General features: G+C 40.3%; 1 protein-coding gene across 3 annotated transcripts in view; it reads right to left on the reverse strand.

The window, feature by feature from the left end:
- Positions 1–9,206, reverse strand: part of WASF2 (WASP family member 2) — a 56,651-nt gene extending 47,445 nt beyond the window's left edge. Inside the window, exon 1 of one of the 3 annotated variants that reach the window (XM_070764673.1) lies at positions 9,069–9,206. The gene's annotated coding sequence lies outside the window, so the exon portion shown is untranslated. Of the gene's footprint in view, positions 1–6,832; positions 6,919–8,752; positions 8,880–9,068 lie in introns of those variants that run through there. The other 2 variants (XM_070764674.1, XM_070764675.1) reach the window with 2 other exon arrangements.
- Positions 9,207–12,116: the final 2,910 nt, after the last annotated feature.

Below are 12,116 nucleotides of genomic sequence, written 5' to 3' on the forward strand. Positions count from 1 at the left end.
ATTATAACTATTGCAAGGATATTAATAACATCTTTAAAAGCTTGTGGCAAAAACATGCATCTTCAAATGACAAGAATGAAAACTATAAATTGAAAACCAGCTACCATGCATTCTTTTGCCAGGCTCAACAACATTTCACAATTAATATTAAATATTTAAAAGCTGAATTGATGCCAGTATGTAAATATATCTAAACATGGTTGTCTGTCCTGTGTATGGCTGCCATATTGTTTTCTCTACCTGGGAAATAAATAATTTCCCTACACAAATATTTGCAAGTATTTCTCTTTAGAGATTTTTCCCTCTCCAGTCACAATGCAACTAGTTAGGAATGATTTATCTGCCGACATTCTTCTGGACAGATATCTAAAACTGTGCCATTTAAGTAGCTCCCCTTTCCTTAATTCAGTTTTTAAATTATGCACTACACTTTCAATAGCCGTTCTAAATTACTGAAATAAAACAGCCTTTCTATAATACCTACAGCTCTTTCTAATTCACCTCATATCTTACACCTTATACAATTAATTATATTCCAATATCCAATTTCTTCACCGTACCATTTGTTGGGAAATACTGGGAAGATAAGTCTTTTCTTAATAATTAAATGTAAATAGCTCACTAACTATAATCCAATTACTTTAAGAAAAATCATTACAATATGTGCATGCATTTTTGCCGGAACAGTTTTTAGTATTTTAAATTAATCATTGCTGAATACTTATTAAGTCAACCTCTGACATTACAAAATCTACAACTGCCAATTTCTTTTTCTTAAGGTATTTTTACAAAGAGCTTTAGATTTCATTATTTTTCTCAGAAGTATCTTAAACATTTGAATTAAGAATTGAATAATGTTTCCAAACAATAAGAATGATTATTACAAGAACATATGCGTTGGAATCAGAATAGAACAGCTTTATAAATTTTATAAAATAGCCAGGTTAAATGGGCTATTAGCAAAACAATCACGGCGATAGGTCCACCAACCTGTTATTCATGGGTTCTACCTCCAAACCTCCCTTTTAAGCAAATAGCTAAACAAACCAGGATTTGTACTGATTTGAGAAAAGCATTCATCTCTTAATAGGATGGCTTTGCCAGCCGTGTCAATATTTCTGATAAAAACTGTACTTGATATAGTCCCAGTAGTCTTCAACTTATGACTGGTCACTTAGTGACTGTTCAAAGTTATGATGAAGTCCCTACCCCCAAAAAAACTACTTATGGTTTCAAAGTTCCAACATTGCCTTCACCCATGATCATGTGATTGCAATTTACAACGTTTTGGCCAGAAACTGGAATTTACTTCCGATTACCACCAAAAAAATTGGCTCATTCCTTTATACTCGCTTAATTGCCATGAAAAAGTTTGCAAAATTGATCCAATCACATGGTGGCCCCACTTTACAATTATCATGACTTGTGACTCCAATTTCTAGTTTCAATTACAGTTGGAACTAGAGGACTAGCTATACAATTACCTCTTCTGAAGCTAGAAAACAGGACAGGTTCACTTCTGCAATTCTTTGGAGGCACTACGCTTGTGACAGCAGAAGTAAAGATATACCTATCTTTCTTTCCATCTTCACATTCGGAGTCAGAAAAAAAAGCAAAGGATTATTTTGTTGTCATGTCACTGATGCACTCTAGACTGCAATCTAAGCAGAAAGCCAGAGTCTTCTCTCCCAAAGAGGAGAGAAAAAGGTTTAGCACAGTTGGAAGCCAGGCTATTCTTAGAACCACAACCATAGCTTGAGGCTAGTGGGAGGCTGGCCCTACTATTACACTCAAGGAGGCACTTGCTCTGATGAGTAGAAAAGTTCCCACAGCTGGAGAGTAATCTCTGCCCGTCTCAAAGTACAGTTGTCAACAACTCCTCATTGACTTTTCTCATAAATCAGTAGCATTTTACAGGAAGAGATCAATCAATCCTGAATTTCACAAGGTCTTCAGAAAAAAAAAGATTTTAAAGATTCAAAACCAAATCTGAAGTGTCCATTGAAGGGACAAAGTAGAATGACTCCATAAAACCAAGAGAATCGGCACAGATATGGCAAATTCTCTACTCCATTATACATAATTATACATAATGCAGTAATTCAACATCTATAGCAATTTTAACAATGCTTTTTTCTCACATCATTTCTAGGGAACTCAAAGTTAATCTAGAAGATTACACAGAAGAATGAAGATAAACAAATCTAAGATGACAGTAACAGATAATGCCATTACACACATACATTTAGATAGATAAAGAAGCAATAGACATTACAAATGTCAATCATGATGTCTATCCCTTCTTTGTCTATACTTGGAATTTGCACTTTTATGACAATTCTTTATATACTGTACATACATACATACATACATACATACATACATACATACATACATACATACAATATTCACAATCAGGAAATCACTGAATTCAGAACTACATATATATTGCAATTTTAAAAGGTGCCTGAAAGTACACCATAAACCAAGTAGAATTTACTCACATCCCAATGTTTTAAACAAATAAAGAATATACAAGGGGGGGGGAAATCATATTTGTAAATCTAACAAGATTTTGTATTTGGTACAAAAAGTACTAGCAAAACTAGTAATTCTAGCTATATCAAAATAATTCCCATAGATATTGAACAAAAAGTCATCAGTTATTTTTCTTCTCTGTACATAATCAGTATTAATGAAATTATAATACTCTCATTTTATATGAGTGGATATTTTTCTATGCCTCCTGCAGCTACCATGTAGCAAAACTAAGAGTGAAAATTGTTGGAACACAAGAACGATCCATTTTTTAATCCAACTGAACTTTGCACTTACAAAAAAATAATTGACTTTTATTCTTATTAATCCAACAACCTACTTTTTGCATAAGCTCATCAAAAGTATTAATATAAGAAATTCTATTAGAGGGTAACATGGCTGTATTTTCTAGAGATCATACATATCATTCTCCAAATTCCCAAAAGTCTATGTACATATGCATGTACAAACAGGCCTATACCAGGCAAAGGAATTTTTCTGCCAGCTTAATTCCAACATAGGGTTGGTGTTTTGTTTTGTTTTGAATACAATGTAGACTGCATCTGTTTCTCCAAATATCTTGAGAATTCCCATTCCAAGTAATTCTCCAAACTACCATCATAAAATCTTCCTAATCAGGGAAGCCAGGGTATAAAACTAATCCATGTGCCTAAGTAATGTGCATTCCTTTCTTTATCAAAGGATGCTCATTTCCATGCAAAGCATCAATAGAAGCAATTTCCTGTCATGTCATGCCACTAAGCCTTTATCAACAGACTCCAGAACATAAGAGCTTTTCCTGGGTACATGCTGGATGGATTCCAATATCAATGGAAGAGAATTCCAACATCACTAAAGAAGCCAATGGCTTCGTTTTGGCCTCTTGATATTTTAATGTGCTTTAGAGGTTCTTCAACAATAAAGCTAAAAGTATACAGTTTTTTTTAAGGTAAGAGTTGGGATGGAAATGAAACCAGAAGGTCTCTGGAAGCAAAGTTCTCCATTTATCTCCCATAGTATGAATCAAAATTAATTTTCCAATATGATTCTAGGCCATTTTAAAAATTGGGAAGATTAGGGGGGGGGGATGTGGTAGTAGCTTTACATCAACCCCCATTCAAAATATTAATCTATAATGTGGGGTCTTGCTTTAAATCCAGCCAATGTGATTTGTAAACCACTGTTAATGGCTTTCAAACCATTATGTATTGTTCAAAAGTACTGTACTGAACAATTATTTAAATATACTGTATATATATATTGTGATCCAGGAAATTGACTACTTTCCCCCACTTATAGTTAGCATGGGTGTTTCCCTGTTTTATTTTATTTTATTTATTTATTTATTTATTTTATTAATCAGATTTGTATGCCGCCCCTCTCCGCAGACTCGGGGCGGCTCACAGCAATAATAATACAATGTAAACAAATCTAATATTTAAGTTAATTTAAAACCCCAATTTAGAAACCAATCATACATACTAGCATACCATGCATAAATTTTATAAGCCTAGGGGGAGGGGAAGTATCAATTCCCCCATGCCTGATGACAGAGGTGGGTTTTAAGGAGCTTACGAAAGGCGAGGAGGGTGGGGGCAACTCTGATATCTGGAGGGAGTTGGTTCCAAAGGGTCAGGGCCGCCACAGAGAAGGCTCTTCCCCTGGGTCCCGCCAAACGACATTGTTTAGTTGACGGGACCCGGAGAAGGCCCACTCTGTGGGACCTAACTGGTTGCTGGGATTCATGCGGCAGAAGGCGGTCCCGGAGATATTCTGGTCCGGTGCCATGAATGGCTTTATAGGTCATGACCAACACTTTGAATTGTGACCGGAAACTGATCAGCAACCAATGCAGACTTTCTCTTTATTGCTTATTACACCAATTTCCTTTTCTCAATGGAAAATTATTCTACCATTAGTATTTTCTATTTTAGATAGAACATTCTTAAATCCCATAGGTTCCTTAATCAACTAGTACATGATTAGGTCATCATATCTGTATGGAGAGACTCCACCTTCTTGCTTCATTTCATTTCCTGCATCAGCGTTTTCCTTGTCTATGAATCACAGCAAGAAGTGTGTTCCTTCCAAGACCCTATTAAAGCCACAGAATTGCTTTCCTGTTCCTCTATTACTTTGTTCAGTTTCATTGAGTACATCACTCCAATGCCTTTCTTTAAATAAATGCCAGAATGCCCTGGTTTTCCTCTGGCCTCAATGTTCCCAAGTCCTTCCCTACCATCTTACCCATAAAAATAAGCAATGCCACATTTAAAAAAGAAAAGCTTTCCCTATTCTTTGTAACATTGTGTAGTTTAAAGTATCCCTATGAACTATCTTTCCTAAGAGGAATGTTATTATTAAAAGTACAATGTATACAGACTACATTTTCAAAGAATAGCAATTTAGCTTAGAAACACACAACTGTTTTATACGGTTTAGCAAAGCAATATTAAAAGACTCTGGACTTATAACATATATAAAGATATTCCATATACAATTGATATCACATTCCAAACAGAAAGGAAAGTATTTACAAATTTACACTGGGAACTTTTTATTTAGTATGTGCAAATTACAATCCTAAATATAATTACAACAGGATGCATTCCTTAGATAAATTGTTTATGTTAACAATGTTAATATTCCATCATTTCCCCAAGGAGTTCTGAACACAACAATTTCCCTCCCTTGCAGTATCTGCATATCTTCCTTGGGATGAAGGCTAAACCTACAAATAGTATTAGAAACATAGAAGTCTGACAGCAGAAAAAGACCTCCTGGTCCATCTAGTCTGCCCTTATACTATTTTCTGTATTTTATCTTAGGATGGATATATGTTTATCCCAGGCATGTTTAAATTCAGTTACTGTGGATTTATCTACCACGTCTGCTGGAAGTTTGTTCCAAGGATCTACTACTCTTTCAGTGAAATAATATTTTCTCATGTTGCTTTTGATCTTTCCCCCAACTAACTTCAGATTGTGTCCCCTTGTTCTTGTGTTCACTTTCCTATTAAAAACATTTCCCTCCTGGACCTTATTTAACCCTTTAATATATTTAAATGTTTCGATCATGTCCCCCCTTTTCCTTCTGTCCTCCAGACCCACATTTGGCCCACATTTCCATGTATTATAGACTAACAGAACCCTCTTACATCCAATTGTTTTCAAATGCTCTACAAACACCATATACCAAAGATTCACAGTAAAAATTCAAAATAATCTGGGATGAATAAATTCTTCCCCTCCAAATACTGCATGCGCTATATATACATAGTTTGACTGGATTGTCCTATGAAGAAGTTCCTACACTAACTGTTAAATATTGAACTTTTTTACCACTAGGTTCACTTCCTTATCAAGAGTGAAAGAAAGTGGGACTATAGACATTGGGAAATGGGCAGAACACAAATGTACCATATTTTTTGGATGAAAAGACACAGCGGGGTATAAGACTCACCAAGATTTCAAAGGGGTAAGTAAGAAAAAATAAAATTTTTGTCCTCCCTAGCCCTTAGGAGCACTCTGAAAGCCTCCTAAAGCCCTCTGCATGCCCCATTTTTTGCAAAAAATGGGCCAGTTTTCACAAAAATGGGGATGTTTTTGCATTCTCTCAGCCCCCAGGAGCACTCTGCAGGCCTCCCAAAGCCTTTTTATGAAAAACGGACATGTTTTTCACCCATTTGTCTGAGAAATGGGGGACGTAGAAGTTTTGTGAAGCCTGCAGAGTTCTCCTGTGGGCTGAGGAAAGGTAAAAGTGCCCCTGTTTTTTGCAAAAAATGGCTCATTTTCAAGCTTTTGCAAAAATGGGGTGCGCAGAAGGTTTGGGAGGCCTGCAGAATGCTCATAAAGGCTGGAGAAAGGCAAAAATGCCCCCAGGAGCACTCTGTAGGCTTCCCAAGCCCTTTGCACACACCATTTTTTCACAAAATTGGGAGAGGGGGGAGGCCAAAAATGGCTGTATTTGGTGTACAAGCTGCCCCAACATTTCCACTCTCTTTTAAGGGGGGAACAGATGTACTGTATCTTATACTCCAAAAAATACGGTAATAAATGAAGCAGAACAATTTACAAAAAAAACTTATGGCAGGGTAAATTGATCGATACAGGTGGCTTATCATTAAAACTGAGTCCAACATTTCTGTTGCTGAGATGTTTGTTAAGTGAGTTTCGCCCCATTTTACGACAGTTATCAAGTGAATCTCTGAAGTTGGTAAATTAATAATCCAGTTAAGTGAATCTGGCTGCCCCACTGGTTTGCTTTGTCAGATCGCAAAAGCTGACCCCATTACCTTGGAACACAGCAACGCTTATAGATATGAGCCACTTGCCAAGCATCTGAATTTTGATCACATTTGGGAAACCGCAAAGGTCATAACTGTGAAAAAATTGTCATACGTAACATTTTTGTCACATTGTAATTTCGAGGTGACACTAAATGAACTGTTGAGGATTACCTATATTCCGAATAACCACACAAACTGGTTATCTCAAAGCCATTTTAGATCAACACAATATTTTCCTCTTTTGAAAAAAGCCACTCCATTGCCTTTAGTAAGATTCTTTCAAACAGTAAAAACTACACATCTACTGTGATTCTTTACATCAATCCCTGTAGAAGCAGTCAACTGATTGCAAACAAGAGTAGGGCCAGTATAGATAAGGGCCAAAGCAGAAAAACTATATAACATTATTCCCAAATAGTTAGGTTAGACCAGAATCCATGTGTAGTTCTCAGATTTCCTATCTAACACCAATATGGAAAATAGATTATTGTCTTTGTATGATGCAATGAGAACAACGGTCTTGTGTCCCATGAATGCTAACAAATATGTTACAGGATAAATTTGCAGGTTTCATAACTTAAAATAACAATTGCTTCCAATCTGCCTTTCATTGAGGAGTCAAAAAGAGAGCTGTGAAAATATTTACTGACTCCTTGCATCCTGGACATAAACTGTTTCAACTCTTACCCTCAAAACTTTTTAAAAAATAAATCATTTTGTATTTGTATTTTGTATAATTTGTATTTTGTATAATTTTATATAATCAGAACTGCAGAAAAAACAATTGCTGCCAACTTGCCTTCCATTGAGGACCTGTATACTGCACTAGTCAAAAAGAGGGTGGAGAAAATATTTACTGACCTCTCGCAACCTGGACACAAATTATTTCAACTCCTACTCTCAAAATATCGCTACAGAGCACTGCACACCAAGACAACTAGACACAAGAACAGATTTTCCCGAAAGCCATCACTCTGCTAAACAAATAATTCTCTTAATACTGTCAAATTATTCACTAAGGCTGCACTACTATTACTGTTAGTTTTTTCTCATCATTCCTATCACCCATTTCCTCCCATTTATGACAGTAAGACTGTAACTTGTTGCTTGTATCCTTAAGATTTTTATTAATATTGTTTTCTTCATATGACAATCATTAAGTGTTGTACCTCATGATTCTTGACAAATGTATCTTTTATGTACACTGAGAGCATATGCATCAAAGACAAATTCCTTGTGTGTCCAATCACACTTGGCTAATAAAGAATTCTATTCTATTCTTTCAGTCTGAGAAAATGACATATACAAATAGCCTCAATTTATAAACATAACTGGGTGTGGAATTTCAGTCATACCTCAACAGTTGTAAGTTGACTCAGAACCAATTTTGCAACCATATTTATAACTTATGTTTAGCAAATCACTGGTTGTTAAGTGAATCATGCAGTTGTTAAGCAATTCTGTTCTATCCTATTCTAAAAAGGAGGCTGCATGAACCCTTCACCCTCAATCCAACCGGAACACCCTTCTCACTTTTAAGCTGTAATTTTATTTTTTTTAAAAGAAACAACCCGTCCAAGCAAGACAAGTGCCTAAGTCCGCCAGCGTACCCTGTCCTTCATGTTCTTCATTTTTACTAGTTGCATACAAATCCAATAAATAAATAAATAAATAAATTCTAATACCCTTTTTGAAATTTTTGACTGTTACTAGTATCACGTATCTTAATATTATCATATCTTCACTTTGACAAAACAAACAAATAAAATAAATAAGTTTAAAAACATTTTTAAAAGTTCTCTCCCCGCCCCCTCCCTTAAGGAAAATAACTCGGGGAGGAAGAAGAAAGGGGGCAAATTAACCAGGAGAAAGTAGGAAGGGCTCCTGATTTGGGCTCTCGCCTTACGGCGGGCCCCATTCACTTACTTCAGCCATCACTGGGGAGGATGCAGGTGAGCCAACGGGAAGCAGAAGCCGCGCCACCCCAAGTTTGCCTTGTCCCACTCCAGCACCAGGCGCCATTGGCAGGACAAGCCACGCCCCTCACCTGTCTGGGCCACCACCCGCATAGGCCACGCCTCCGCGGCCCTCGCCTCCTTACGTCACTCCCCAATGGCGCCACTCCCATTACCGATAGAGAGCACCTTTCCAGTTTACCCCCCTCCCCCCTCAGAGCTCTTTTAAGGCGACCCCTGAGTCTTTTTCTTCGCAACATCCCCTCCCGCCACTGAGCGAGGCTTACCCGCTTTACGGCCGCCGCCTCCCTACGCACTTCCACTCAGCTCTTCACCACCGAAGCGAACCGTCCCAACCGTCCGCCATTCCACGGCTTTCCCCCCCCCCTCAGCTTCCCCTCACCGCTCGTAGTTCCACCCACTCTGCCGGTCCGTTTTCTCATTGGCTCACGGGCGTCTTGTCCATGTCGCCGGATTGGCCGGCTTTCTCTGCCTGTCAAACGTTACCCTACGCGATTTGCGTAGGCGCCCAACTTCCTTTCCCCCCCCCCTCTTCGCGGCCACACCCTACGAAGCTTTTTTTCCCTCCCCCTCAAAGAAAGAAGAAACGTAAACAATATGGGCCTTACCATATTCTGAGACTAGCGGGGGGGGGGGAGGGTTATGGGCAGAGAAGCGTTTCGGAGAAGGGGTGACAGGCTTTGAAAAGAAGGGATCGTCTGACGTTGTCACTAAAAGAGAACAAAGAAGGCATTAATCGCGTTTTGTCTCCTCATTAATTTATTAGATTTTCAACACACACACACCCAGTTTTGGTTTGTTCTCCCTTTATTCGACTTCGCTAGACCGGTCTACTCTATAATGCTGAGGCTGAAGGGGGAAGGGTGAGCCACCTGGCGTTTGGGAGGTATTATTACAGTATGGAAAAGTTTGGGGAGTTACAAATTGAGAAAAACGGAGGAAAAGCGAAGCATCGTGAGAGTTGGGTCGGGGGGAGGGTTTGCCAGTTTTTTTCACACGTTACGCAGCAACATGGTCACCGGGGGCTGTTCCAAGGGCTTTCCCCACCTCCACGTCCTTTTTTTTCGTACCATTTCTTAAGACGCCTCGTGACCGTCTTAAGAAATGGTAGCCAGCCTCCATTTACTGCCCTCCCCTGGTATAAACTACGACTCCCAGAATTCCCGGTGCGCCGGGCGAACACGCGGGGCATCTGCTTGGAATTCCGGGAGTTGTAGTCTTCGCTCGGACCGAGGCGCTTCCCCAGGGTGGTGATAGGTTTTACTAAGAATTGCAAACTTGGGTCCTTTCTTTTTTTTTACCCCATCCCATCTTTCTGCATGTATTGAGCCCCGGTGGCGCAGCAGGTAGAGTGCAGTACTGCAGGCCACCGAAGCTTGACTGTAGGTCAGTGGCTCAAATCTCAACACCGACTCAAGACTTCCATCCTTCCAAGGTGGGTCAAATGAGGACCCGGATTGTGGGGGCAATAGCCTTGCTCTGTTAAAAAATGCTATTGCTAACGTGTTGTAAGCCGCCCTGAGTCTAAGGAGAAGGGCGGCATAAAAAAATTGAATAAATAAATAATAAATAATGTATTGATGAACGCTAATATATTTTCTCCGTTTGGTTGGGGGTGTAGAATCCCCAATCAAATGGAGTAGCTTAAAGCTACACAGAGAGAGCGAGTTGGTTAAAATTAAAAATCTATGAGTCAGGGATGAAATTCAAAATTCACACAATGAGTCAGGAATGAAATTCAAAATTCACACACACAGGGAGTCAGGGATGACATTCAAAATTTACACGCACAGAGTCGGTTGAAATTCAAAATTTATATACACACACACTATGAGTCCAGGATGAAATTTAAAATTTACACAATGAGTCAGGAATTAAATTCAAAATTCATACACACACACACAATGAGTCCGGGATGAAATTCAAAATTTACACTGCACAGAGTCGAGTGAAATTCATTACTCACACACATGCACACAACGAATTGGATGAAATTCAAAATTTACACACACACGTACACACTATGAGTCAAGGGTGAAATTCAAAATTTTTCCCTACTGGTTCCGTGGACATGGCTTGCTGAACGTGGCAAAGGAAGGATTTGCCGGTTCTCCAAACCAGAGGTCCCCAACCTTTTTTGCACCAGGGACTGGCTTTAAGCTAGACCAGTTTTCCACGGCCCGATGGGGGGGGGGGCTTTGGTCAAATGGGGGTGGGATTATGGAGGGGTGCAGCTTAGTGACGCAGCCCTCCACACTTCTCCACAGGGCGGGGAGAATCAGGAGGCTCCTTTGGCGGCTGGGGGCTGCCTGGCTTTGTGATTTTGGCTGGGGGGGGAGTTAGGAAGGTCCTACTTCTCCCCCCCCCAGCCAAAAATTCAAAGCCTATCTGCTGGATACGGGCGATGAGTGGGACAGAGCGGCGCAGAAGCCTCTTGCAGCAGCTGCCACAGCCACCGGCTTCGGCGCCGCTCGTCCCGCTCATCGCCCGTATCCAGCAGATAGGCTTTGAGTTTTTGGCTGGGGGGGGGAGAAGTAGGACCTACCTAACTCCCCCCCAGCCAAAATCACAAAGCCAGGCAGCCCCCAGCTGCCAAAGGAGCCTCCTGATTCTCCCCGCCCTGCCCGACGCCCCACCCTGTCCTGCATAATGTCCTCTGCCGGGAGGGCAGCGGCGCCGTGGACCGGCTGGAAAACCCCAACGGCCCGGTCCCGGTCCGCGGACCGGTGGTTGGGGACCTCTGCTCCAAACTACTCATAATTTCCGCTACCGGTTCTCCAGAACCAGTCAGAACCTGTTGGATTTCACCCCTGCACTGAGCACAGCTGGTAGGCGGGTGGGTGGTTTGGTTAATCAGAAACCTGTTCGGGCAAAGGGAGCCCCACAGACTTGCCAGGGCGATTTCAACACCCTGGGAGGGAATATAGAAGTAGAGTATCCCTGGGCCATTTCTGGATCTTTGCAGGGCTGGGAGGGTTTGGATTCTTGAGAGCCAAATCTCTTCCTGCCCTACCAAGCCTCCTGCCCCACTCCCTTCTCAGGTATTCCTGTCCTTTGTGAGAAGGAACTTGGGAAACAAGACACGGGATCCCCCCCCCCCTCTTCCTTCTGAGATCAAAGCCTGCGATAGAGAATGAGAAACTGGATGTGCTACTAACTGTAGCTTGTTTGGGTTTGAAACCTAGCCACAGTTGGGCCTGGTTAGTGTTTGGAAGGAAAATGGATGGAAAGATTGTAACAACAAACGATGCAGCATTTATTGTTAAATGTATTGGCTGCCTATCTCACCAAAAGAAAAGAGCCCAAACAAAAGT

The sequence above is a fragment of the Erythrolamprus reginae genome, chromosome 11 (genome assembly GCF_031021105.1).
Source record: "Erythrolamprus reginae isolate rEryReg1 chromosome 11, rEryReg1.hap1, whole genome shotgun sequence".
Taxonomy (NCBI): domain Eukaryota; kingdom Metazoa; phylum Chordata; class Lepidosauria; order Squamata; family Dipsadidae; genus Erythrolamprus; species Erythrolamprus reginae.